A 13112-nucleotide genomic window follows, 5' to 3' on the forward strand; every position below is an offset into this window, starting at 1 on the left:
CTCTAATATAAAACTATGATGACGTTCATTATTTATCTAGTAGGGTTTCAGACAAGGTATTTCTAATGATGTACTTTTGTTTTGATCTGACTTTATTTTTAGGAGTTTTGGGTTTTTATATTTCTTAGCATTGGACTGATCGTCTCTTACTAGGTTGCTAGCTACTGCTGTAACCCAAATTCATATATATATTTATTTATGAGAGGCAGCCTGGCCGAGTGGTCCAAGGCACTGGTGTTAGCCACCAGTCTCTTCAGAGGCGTGGGTTCAATTCTTACCGCTGGTATACTATTATATTTGAAAGACTGCAGGGTGAAAAGACATCAAAATGCAGTTTTTGGTGGAAAAATTTATTCTCTTTTAGAAATAATTTATTTTAGTTACTATAGATTTTTAACCCAATTAATTTCCTTTAAAATGTGCTATTGAACAACCCTCTACGATGTTCCAGTGCCAAGCTATCTCTGGATACAAAAAAAGAAAAAAAAAGAAAAAAAGAAAAAAATATCCCGTTTAGGCAGAATGTTGTAGTAGCTGTCACTTTTCTTGATTTTCAAGCCAATATATTTCCCTTGCTGTTCAAGCCAAGGGACAGAAATTTTACTATGCAGGGGTTTCGGACAAGGCGGTTCTAATGGTGTACTTTTTGTTTTGATCTGACTCTTTTTTTAAGAACTATGGGTTTTTATATTTCTTAACATTGGACGTGATCGTCTCTTACTAGGTTGCTAGCTACCGCTGCCAACCCGGATAATGGTTAGATCGAAGTAAGCTATACGCAATTTGAAAAAACAGTACTACACAAACAACAGAGATAGTATCTTGAAAAGAGAAAAGCAAAGGTATTCAACCGACCAGGCGTATCGAGAAGTAAAAATTGAGAGAGCAAAACAAAGGTATTCAACCGACCAGGCGAATCGAGAAGAAATAATTGAGAGAGCAAAACAAAACAGCAAGATGTGTTATCACAATGATGAAGATTATAGACATGCAAAAATTGAGACGGCCAAACAAATTACATTCAGAAAAATTACATTCAGAAATACAAGAAGATGGCAAAAATGCAGGCTGATCTTTGTAAATTGAGAAACATTTTACTCATGTTTTATCGGGATCACGAAAAGTATTCAAAATTACAGATTAAACTCTCTTTGAAAGAGCGGATGCTGTTGAAAAGTCGGCTAGAAATTCTTTGGCAAAGCTTCATAGTAATATCCAAAAGAAATGTTGTCAGTTTAACGAAAAGCTTCCAAGGTATGGATTGGCAACTGAGGAACAGTTTATAGATGCAATGGAAAATGTTCGACAACACAGTGAATATACGGAGGCTTACTTCTTAGAAAATTCGTATATTAATTTTGGAAGGAGCCATTGCAGTTTATGTAGCAGCAATAAAAATATATATACAAGCATACCTATCAACAGTGAAGGAAAATCTCCATAGTACCCATGAGCTTGAATAGGAAATTGAAGTTATCAAGTATTTTGCAATAGGTTGCATAGGTTGCATCAAGACACTGGGTAACTGTAGGCAGAGAAAATCCAAGAAAGATAGTCCAAGTAATTGAGAGGCAAATGTTTAAATGGCTGGGGCACAGGTAAATGGCAGGAGTATGCATGACTCTCTTATTGGACACATACTTGTCAGGTTAGTTTTTGGAAAGACATGCCTGCCTAGAGTCTTAGGCACGCTGATCAAGAATTCAAAAATCTACATAAGACCGTTAGATTGCCTGTAATGAGAGGCAAACAAGGCACACCCACCTATGGTCTTAAGAAGGTTGACCGAGAATTTAAAATTGACATAGAACCATAAATTTGCTTGATTTCATAAATTTGCTAGTGGATTTCAACAATTTAGGCTTGTGGACTGAGACCCCAATTCTGAGCTAGTGGATTTCAAGAAGTCAGACCGGTCGACTAAGACCTTTGGATTAGCGACAGCTAGCAATTAAGGTAGTGGAAATGGCGCTTCTTTTGAAAAAAAAATGGGCTAGTGATAGAGGCGGTGGACTCCCGCTAAAGATATGGTATGAGATGAAATGGCTAGCGGATTTCAACCATTCAGGCTGGTGGACTTGAGACCCCAATTCTGAAAATGTCTAAATTTTGTTTAATATTTAATTAAAGATTTGCATCCTGAACCCCTGCCGATAATCCACAGTCCTTATATGAGGGAGTCCTTATATAAAAGAAAATTTGAGCGTGATTGACGGATGGCGGATGGTTAGTATTTGAGCAACAGTTTAGTCATTCAAGATCTAAAGCCTCCATTAACTACTGATAAGGTGAGAAAAGAGTTTGGGACAATTTTTGGGGGGTGGGTTTCAGTCATTCGAACTGGAGGATTAAAACCCCGATTCTGAGCAAGTGGATTTCCACCTTTCAGGCTGGTGGATTGAAACTCCAATTCTGAGTTAGTGGATTTCAAACATTCATGCTGGTGGACTGAGAAGAAAGTGTATTTTTCTTGTTTAATGTGCCTTTTTCTAATCGTATTATCTGTAAAGTGCTGCTACTTTTATGTTTATAATAAAAGACAATATGATTCTTTATTGATTATGTTCTCATTATTCTTGAACGGAGTAGTAATAGGGAAATTATTTAGTCATTAGACATCTATAGTGTACAGTTAGTTGTAGTTAACTGTAACATTTGAAAATAAAAAAAAAAAAAATTGGGTTAGTGATGATTAGCAATGTAGACGCTAAGCTTGGAGTTTATAAAAAAAATGAAAAAAAAAATTGAGATAGTCATGGTTAGCAATGGAAGCAGTCGACCGCTGCTAGATGTATCGTATGAGATGAGATGGCTAGTGGATTTCTAACATTTAGGCTGGTGGACTAAGACCCCAATTCTCAGCTAGTGGATTTCAACTTCTCAGGCTTGTTGACAGAGGCCTAAATTCTCAGCTAGTGGACTTCAACCATTCAGGCTGGTAAGAAAAAACCCCAATTATGAGCTATTGAATTTAAGTCATTCAGGCTGCTTGACTGATACTCTAATTCTGAGATTGTTAATTGTAAGCACTCATGCTAATGGGTCAAGGCCGCAGGACTGACCAAGTGGATTTTAAACTTCTAGACTAGTGGATTAAGACTCTAATTACGAGCTAGAGGTTTTATACCATTAAGGCTGTTGGAGAGAGACTTTTGGGTTAGTGATGATTAGCGATGGAAGCGTTGGAAATGGGAACTCATTTGAAAATAAAAAAATAAAAAATTGGGTTAGCGGTGGTTAGCGATGGAAGCGGTGGACCACCACTGAGTGTATTGTATGAGATGAAATGGCTAACGGATTTCAACCATTTAGGCTTGTGGACTTGACACCCCAATTCTGAAAATGTCCAAATTTTGTTTAATAATCAATTAAAAATTTGCATCCTGAACCCCTGCCGATAATCCACAGACCTTATATGACGGGGTCACTATAGAAATTCCTGGACGTTGGACGGACTTGTTCCTATGGATATGCTCCGCTAAACCCAACAAGCCAGTTATGAGTTTGCTTCACTCCCATATACGGCACCGTCCAAAAGTAGGGCTGGATCTCTTCGGAGGTCATGGACGGGTGCCTATGGCAGATGTGGGACTGCTCTTTCGGGACAGATCGCCTTCTCTTAGAAGAGGTGGGGGACGGTCTGGCAGTAGGTTCGGCCTCAACGGACAAGAACCTTCCCAAGACACTGAGACTGAGACAAGATGGACCACAGGCGGGGTCCCTAAGGCCACACCCGATACCGGGCAGTTCTGTATGTAGATGACGGGTGCTGGAAGGTTATAGCTGGGATCTGGCTTCCAGAGAGTGGAGTTTCCAGGGCAAGTCTGTTTATCAGGCTTTCAGTGGTATCTCACCAAACCGGCGGCTTTGTAAGGCTTCTTCTCAATAGACTTTTGAATTTTCCTTTCCTATCTTTGTTCTTTTCTAATTTAAACGTTACTACGTCACAGTCCACTCCCCTTATGGGATTGGGCTGATCAGGACTGTTTGGGGCCACTAGGTTGGCAAAGGGCACTGAAATCCCGTTGTCAACCCAGACCGCCCGGCATTTTAACCCTCATAAGGCTCAGCTGAGAACCTGCGCAGGGTGAGCTCACTCCTTAGTTAGAAGGAGTGAGTCTAGAGATTGGAGCCTTCGGGCTGTATGGCTGAGTATAGGTGCGCAGGTACTCTCTCCTCCTAGTTGTAGTCTTAGGTTCTAGGACCAAGGTTGCGGCCAGGAGACAAATGTTCAAGCAAAAATAGCCAAATGCCTCGTCATCTAATTAGTGACGCGCACGAATGGATTAACGAGGTTCCCACTGTCCCTATCTACTGTCTAGTGAACCCACTGCCAGGGGAACGGACCTGACAACGTCAACGGGGAAAGAAGACCCTGTTGAGCTTGACTCTAGTTCTGCATCGTGGAGTGACATTAGAGGTGTAGCATAAGTGGGAGATGGTAACTTCGGCAATGAAATACAACAACTTTCATGGTCGCTTCACTTACTCAGTAAAGCGGAGGCAAGGCTCTTTGGTGACTTGTTTGTGGTGTCAAGGGAGTCCACCTGCGGGTGGCGCTCTTAATCCCTGCTGAGGACAGTGCCGGGTGGGGAGTTTCACTAGGACGGTGCATCTCTCAAATGATAACGCAGGTGTCCTAAGGCCAGCTCAGGGAGGACAGAGACCTCTCTATAGAGCAAAAGGGCAAATGCTGGCTTGATCCCGATTTTCAGTACGAGTACAAACTGCGAAAGCACGGTATATCGATGCTTTTGGCTTTAAGAGTTTTAAGCAAGAAGTGTTAGAAAAGTTACCACAGGGATAACTGGCTTGTGGCGGCTAAGCGTTCATAGCGACGTCGCTTTTTTATTCTTCGATTTCGGCTCTTTCTATCATTGCGAAGCAGCATTCGCCAAGTTTAGGATTAATCACCGAACTACAGGGAACGTGAGCTGGGTTTAGACAGTCGTGAGACAGATTAGTTTTACCCTAGAGACGTTCAAAGACGTTGCTATAGTAGTCCTGCGAAGTACGAAAGGAACCGCAGGTTCGGACAGTTGGTTTTGCACTTGGTCGAACGGCCAATGGTGCGAGGCTACGTCCGTGTGATTATACCTGAAAGTCTTTGAAGGTAGAATATGTGCTGGAGTTCACAACGGTACCGTGCGTTCGGACTCACTGGTGGCTAAACGTAACCTGGTCCTTTAGCTTTTAGCAATGGATGCTAGTGCTTTGGAGCCAAGGTTCGGCGGTTGCTTACCCTCGGGAGACGGCGACAGGGCAGCTTCACCGTCGAATAAATCAAAAATTCCATAAGGTCAAATGCCAAAATCATTTGTAGACGACTTGGGCACCGGCTGGAGTGTTGTAAATGGTAGAGCAGAAATTTACGCTACGATCTGCTGAGACTAAGCCTACGACCGGGAGATTTGTCTTGCCAGAGGGCAATTCCCCCAAATTCACTTGAATGATTTTCAAGTGTTGGTCGTAAGGGAATATTGTGTATCGAGAGTAAAAAGGGTGAGTACAAAGTTCTCAAAAATGAAGGGGGGTCATTCTAAATCCATTGTATGGGTAGCGGAAATTAGAATGACTCGGCGAGAGTGTCAAGACTCGTTGAATCTCTTGACACGGGCAGTGAACGGGAATAAAAACTATCCCGTTCTCTGTCTGTGTTTGCCAAGCCCAGGCAGTACTTTTGGTCTTTTTTTTTTGCGATCTATATGTGCGCTTCGCACACACAAGGAGAGTATTTTTCAAAACGAGGTAAAGGCCAAAGGCGTCGACTGAGTCCGTTGATTTTGAATCGAAGTTATAAAGTATTTTGCAATATTGTATAGGTCTGATCAAAACGCTGGGTAATTGCAGACAGAGAAAAGCCAAGACAGATAGTCCAAGTAATTGAGAGGCAAATGTTTAAATGGCTGGGGCACGGGTAAATGGCACGAGTATGCATGACTCTCTTATTGGACATATACTTGTCAGGTTAGTTTTTGGAAAGGCATGCCTGCCTAGAGTCTTAGGCATGCTGATCGAGAATTCAAAAAGGGGCAAACAAGGCACACCCGCCTATGGTCTTAAGAAGGTTGACCAAGAATTTAAAATTGACATAGGACCATAAATTTGCTTGAAATAACGGGCAACCAATCGTTGAAAGCCTTCTTTATATTTCAAATAGTACCTATTCACTGCCTAAGCTTAGCCCCACATTCTGAAAAAAAATTGAATGTTTCAAAAATTTTTAAAATTTTTGGGTCACTTGCCAGAGACTCTGGGCGGGTGGGCACCCCCAAATATTTCCCCAAATTTCTCAGTTTAGCACTTGTTCACAGATTCCCAGCGTCTCCAGTAGCTTTCCCAATAGTATCTATTCATTGTCTCTCTCAGCTCAGTTAAGCAATCTGAGCCAATTTCCACTTATTCAAATTTAGGGTCAATTGCCTTATACTCTGGGCAGGTGAGGGGGGCACCTCCGAAAACTGTCCTAACTTCCATTCTCGCCATAGAACTTATTCACGGATACCTAAACCCGTCAACGGTTAGACTTTTGCCCTAGCGGTAACCATGCATGCGCTACACACATACCAACAATATTTTTTTTTCACATTGGGTCCCAATCTAGCCCATGTCCATCGCTTAGCATTCAGCTTACACACATAACAACAATATTTTTTCATTTTCACATTCGGTCCCAATCTAGCTTACGTCCATTGCTTAGCATTCAGGCCTTGACAAATAAAGCCCAGATAATTAGACCCCGACGCTCCAATCTGAGCACTGAACGCAAAAAAAAAATGTCAAATTTTTTTCTAATAATTAATTAAAAATTTGCATTCTGAACCCCTGCCGATAATCCAAAGACCTTATGTGAGGGGGTCACTATACATTGAAAATAGTGAAAAATTAAATTTGCTCAGAATGCTGGACTGAGATGAGGCAATGAATAGATACTATTTGGAAAGTGATTGGAGACGACTGGCATTCCCTCCCCGCCTATCTTGAGAAAATGGTGCATAATTCTTGAAAAAAATATTTTTTAGCAGTGAGGTGCCTGTTCATGGTTTTTGGATTAAGGTTATTTTCCGGTGCAAAATTTTAAAAATTTAAAATTATTGCTCAGATACCAGAAATAATTTTGCAGTTTATAACTTAAGCGATTATGGATTGAAAAGTAAAATAAAATAAAAATTGATTTTTTAGATTTTTACGTAACGTCAAACATTACATCATATATGGTTATTAGTACACAATCGGTGTTAGTTATTACATCACGTCACTTACTGCTAGTAATTCTAGTAATATTAGGTTGCAGGTACCCCTTCAACCATGATGGTTAACCTTTGATTATGACGTCACCCATAATTTTGTTTTCAAAATCATGATGTATTTGATAATATCTTATTAAAAACGGTCGGTGTAGCGTAATGGTAAGGAGACGATTCTTAAGGTATAAACGATTCAATTTCAAGCCTGTCTACGGTAATAGTTCTAAAACAAAAAGTACATCAGACTACCTAGCTAAGGAAACGGAGACGGAGTACCTGAGAAAATAGTGTACAGTTCTTGAAAAAAAAAAATTTTTTTAGCTGTGAGGTGCCTTTTCATGGTTTTTGGATTAAGGTTCTTTTCCGGTGCAATATTCTAAAAGATTAAAATTATTGCTCAGACATCATAAATAATTTTGCAGTTCATAACTTTAGCGATTATGGATTGAAACGTAAAATAAAAAAAATTGATTTTTTAAATTTTTACCAAACGTCAATCATTACATCATATATGTTTATTAGTACACAATCGGTGTTAGTTATTAAGTCACGTCACTTATTACTAGTAATTCTAGTAATATTAGGTTGCAGGTACCACTTCAACCATGATGGTTACCCTTTGATTATAACGTCACCCATTATTTTGTTTGTAAAATCATGACGTATTTGATATTATCTAATTAACAATCAGTTGCTGTAGCGTAATGGTAAGGAGGCAATCCTTAAGATGTAAAGGATTTAATTTCAAGCCTGTCTACGGTAACGATTCTTAAACAAAAAATTACACCAGACTACATAGCCAAGGAGACGGAGTACCTGAGAAAATGGTGTATAATTTTTGAAAAAAAAGAAAAAAAATTTTAGCAGTGAGGTTAGGCTTTTGGATTAAGGTTATTTTCCGGTGCAATATTTTAAAAAGATTAAAATTATTGCTCAGATACCAGAAATAATTTTGCTGTTAATAACTTTAGCGATTATGGATTGAAAAGTAAAATAAAATAAAAATTGATTTTCTAAGTTTTTACGTAACGTCAAATATTATATCATATATGGTTACTAGTACACAATCGGTGTTAGTTATTACGTCACGTCACTTATTACTTCATATATAGTTGTGTTTGCTTAAAAAATCATATATCTTGGAAAAGACTGCAGTATGAACAGACATCAAAAATGCAGTTTTTAGTAACACAATCGGTGCTAGCTATTGCGTCACGTCACTTATTACTAGTAATTCTAGTAATATAGTAGATTAGTAATTTCCTTAAATTGAGACACTGAAGAACTCTCTACGATGTTTCAGTGTCGATCTATCTGTGGAATAGAAAAGAAAATGCTCATGGTATCAGCCATGAGCATAAGCTCTGCTCATGGTATCAGCCACCGGGGAATATCGTATTCCATTCTCCCAGTACATTCTCATAGCCGGAAGTTTGAGAATGCTCATAAGCATTTGAACTCCAAGAAATCTGTGCAGCTCTTCAAGAGAAAGTTTCAGACAAGATTCTTCTTTCTCATGGCATTCAGGTTCGTTTGGTCCACAATGTTTGAAAGAATGTCTTCTGTGATAAACATTCGGTAGAGATCAAGGGGCGTCTGTACCTCGTCATAGTGTGGCATAGAACCCTTTCAGGTAGCATCTCGAGGTTCGGGCTCCGTTTTTATCCACTTGTATTGCTTTATCTCCTTTGCTACCTTCTTTTTTGCTACTGGTTTTGGCGTGACCTGAGGAGCATCAGTTGGAGTTACTAGACCGGCCACTGCTTGGGAAGGAGCATTTTTCTTAGCTATTATAAGGACAAAGGGTTCAGCATGTGCAATAACTGTTGCTGACTGCATTGCAGAAGAAGTTGCCACTGGTGCTGATGATGTACTTGAAGAACTGTTTGACACTGCTGTGTCATTCAAGCCCGGGAGAGGCAAATTGAATTGATCCGTGTCATCGCCATCGCCTAACTCGAACCTGCCAAGCATTGATAAAGGGATGTCGTCTGTGCGGTCATTATCCTCTTTATCACTTCAGTCGTCATTGCCAAAACAGTTGAGAGAACGTAGAGGTTCAAATTCTTGATCTGTATTGTCTGGTGCCCAGTTTGGGTTGTCGTCGTCGGACGAGATATCGAGATCTGAATCACAATCAGGTATGAATAAAAGCCTTGCTGCTTCTTCTGCAGTCATTTTCTTGGTAGCTCTTCTACTTCTTTCCTTGATCAGTCTCTCTTCCAAGGGCTTAGGACCATGACCTCTCATGGAGTCAGAGCTCGTGCTTGGGCCTGCTGAAATGAAATTCAAGGTAGGTGCATCACTTAATAATAATAATATAATGCAATAAAATAGGCCGTTCGCCTCTACACTTGCTTGAGGCCTCACACAAAATAGCTCTTTGATCCTTGTTACCAGTAAAAAGGAGTAACAGAAAGAAAATGTGCCTATTCCCGATCATAAAAAGGACTTGCTGCCTCGTTTGCTGTACAAATCTGCCTAGGTGTGGTTTGGCAATGAATGCCTGACGTGACCATTTGGTAACCGATCGTTGGCAACCTTGTTTGGGGCTAAACTACAGCTCAGAATTAGACTAGTGATATCGCATTCGAAAGATCGCATTCTTAGCTACAAAATAATATCATAATCAGGCTCTGAACTTACGAGAAACGTCCAGGTCATCGAGGTCAAAATCTGCACCTTTCCTCTTTTTCGACATTTTATGTTTTGTCTAAACTTGGACGCTCGCTCGACCGCTCGGGTAAAGCCTTGAGGGATAATAAATTCAAACGCGATAGAGTCAAGCAAGCACTATCTAGTGGAAAAGAAATCACGGTTGTAACTTTGCCGAGTTGAGAGAAAAAAAATAGGGGGCGAGGGGTATCCTTATGGTGACCACAGGCATGAAAGGGTTAATAGGTTTTTAATCTGAAATATTTACTAATTGCACCCAATAAAATGGCGTAACGAGTAGCTTTAAGCAAAAGAAAAGCCAAACTAATTTAAAAATTTTCAGGTATTTTTCTGGTTTGAATTAAGAAATTAAAATTATTACTCAGACATCAGAAATATTTTTGCAATTAAATAAAATTACTTTATTTAAAATTTTCAGGAATTATTCTAGTTTCAGTTAACCAACACATTTTTTGTGTGTGTCTGCTGGTTGTGAAAGGGGAATATCAGCAACATCTAAAGAATTACTGAGGGTATTGAGGTTAGTTTACAAGCAGGGCTGTTCAAACGGGGGAGGGGAGGGAACTAGGACAAGCTGTCTGTAATTTCTAGATAAAATAAAATTTCCCTTTTTGTCTTCTAGGTTTTTCATCTGAAATATTTACTAATTACACCCAATAAAATGGCGTAACGAGTCATTTTAAGCGAAAGAACTACCAAACTAATTTTAAAATTTTCAGGCATTTTCCTGGTTTGAATTAAGAAATTTAAATTATTACTCATGCATCATAAATAATTTTGCAGTTAAACAAAATTATTTATTTAAAATTTTCAAAAATTATTCTAGTTTCAGTTAACCAATAAATTTATTGTGTGTGCCTGTTGGTTGTGAAAGGAGAATATCAGCAATATCTAGAGAATGACTGAGGGTATTAAGCTTGGTTTACAAGCAGGGCTGTTCAAAAGGGGAGGGGAGGGAACTAGGACAAGCTATCTGTAATGTCTTGATAAAATAAAATTTCCCTAAGTGCAAAAATTGTTATTGAAAGATTAAAAGGGTTAATTTAAACCTCAAGTTAATAGTCTCCCATCTGCCCAACAAAGAGTTGATAGGCATGTTCTGCACTTCATAGAGTGTGCTGTATCATACGGTATAAACCCAGTATGTATTTTTGCAACTTGAGTACCTAATTTCTCTTCTTCTCTTGTTGACAACATTTTTGCACTTGATCCATGTGAAGCTACTTTGTGGTTGTGGAAGATTCCTCTGACCACTACAAAGGATAGTCTCTAAAAGCAATTTTATAAAAAGGAGAATTTACTCAGAGACAAATATAACAAGGTCATTATGAAAGCTTAGATATATAGACTGGAATTAAATTATTAAAGAGGAGGATCAGAATAATGCTTTAGATGCATTTTTTAAGATATTAAGCAAAAAGTTGGATCTTTGCTGTCCTTATAAAATATTGCACCGGAAAAAAACCTTAATCCAAAAACCATGAACAGGCACCTCACTGCTAAAATTTATTCATCGAAAAAAATTGACTGTACAAGATAAGAACGAGGTGCCCCTCAGAGCTTAATATAGTGCTTCAAAACCTATAAAACTTACTAACTTTCATTTTCAGAATATTAACAAAAATCTATTACAAAAATTTATTTAAGAAATCAAACTCACCTCAAACTACCCAGAATTCAATAAAATTCAGAATTCAATAATTTTATAATCAACAAATTGAACAATAGTTTTAACAAATTTGAAAAAAAGAACAACATAAACATGTATATAATTTATGTATATAATTTATATAAATGACGTAAAATAATTCCAATGTAAAATTAGAACAGGGAAATCTTAACGGAAAAATTCAAGAGACCTTCAATCTCTTAACAGATTTTTGAATCAAACACTTCTTAATAACAAAACTTTAATTAAGAATTTAATTCTTTAAAGAAACCAAATTAAAGAAACCAAAACTCTAGAAAATGGAAATTAGATGAATAGGCTACTTTCATCAACAGAATCTACTATTTATGCAGTTTATAACTGCATATACGACGTGTTATAAGCAGTATACGTGTTAGAGACGTATAACACGTGAAATTCATTGACTTTAAATTTCCTCATCATAAGCAATGAGTATATTAAACTCTCCATAGTTTTAGAAGAAAAAGGTACTCCCCCTAAACGAGGTGACTAAGAAAGTTGGTTTCATACACTCTTCTTTTTCGATATCACCTCAATACAGTTACTAGTCAAACCAAATTAGTGGGACATAGTAAAACATAACTAGACCTGAATGGGAGCTATATATATATAAAAAACAAAATACATCAAATACAGGGTTAGAATGTATTATAACTTATTAATATATGATAAAATACATTATTTTTTTTAATGAAGATAAAAAAAAAATTCAAGACCTATGTCAGGGGTCAATTTTTTGGTTTTCGTTTTTTTTTTCAATGTAAACGTAAAAAAAAATGCTTTCCAAAATCAAAATGAAGAAACTGACAGGAAGAGGGAGGGGCCAAGAATTGAAAAATTAATTTCTAAGCTTTCTAGCCATAATTCAACTGTGTAATGCATATTTGTGTGCAATTTTTCCCATTCAAGGGCACCTGGGGTTTGTCTAAATTGACCACCCTCTCCATCCCCACCTAAACCAGCAAAGTTTTGATTCGTTTTAAACCCTCGTATGTTTTACAATCCCCCCTCGAAGGCATAGGATCAAGTTTCTAAAACAATAGTCAAGAGTATTTTGTTTTGTTTTTTACTTACCCTCGTAGGTTATGGTCGCACACTAAAGACTTACAAACAACGGACATAATTTTACTAAAATGCCGTAAACAACTAATTATTGCATCAAAATAATGCAAGAACAAACATATTCTGGCAATTTCTTTTCATTTTTAAGCCAAAATTTGTATCTGGAAAAGGCCTCGAAGCTCCTTCGATGTGTACAATTTCCCCTGTGAATGGTTTCTCAAATAATTTTTATTATAGATAAAGAGATGATCGGAAGCTTCCGATGTCATGCTGCTAAAAAAAAATATGCTGACTTGATAAAGGTATTCAAGTATGAAAGATTTCAAGTGCATTCTGGTAACACATACTCTTTATTCAGGGAAACCTGCTGCTTTTGAAGATTTCCGCATGTATTACATTGAACCCAAAAAACATTAGGAATAAACCTAAAAGAAAAA

At 38.0% G+C, this 13112-nt stretch overlaps 1 pseudogene; it reads left to right on the top strand.

The window, feature by feature from the left end:
* Positions 1 to 4351: 4351 nt before the first annotated feature.
* On the top strand, positions 4352 to 5413 carry LOC148957072 (large subunit ribosomal RNA; annotated as a pseudogene).
* The last annotated feature ends 7699 nt before the right edge of the window (positions 5414 to 13112 follow it).

Source organism: Artemia sp. Qi Xiang Cuo, chromosome 1 (genome assembly GCF_049724085.1).
Source record: "Artemia sp. Qi Xiang Cuo chromosome 1, ASM4972408v1, whole genome shotgun sequence".
Taxonomy (NCBI): Eukaryota; Metazoa; Arthropoda; class Branchiopoda; order Anostraca; family Artemiidae; genus Artemia; species Artemia sp. Qi Xiang Cuo.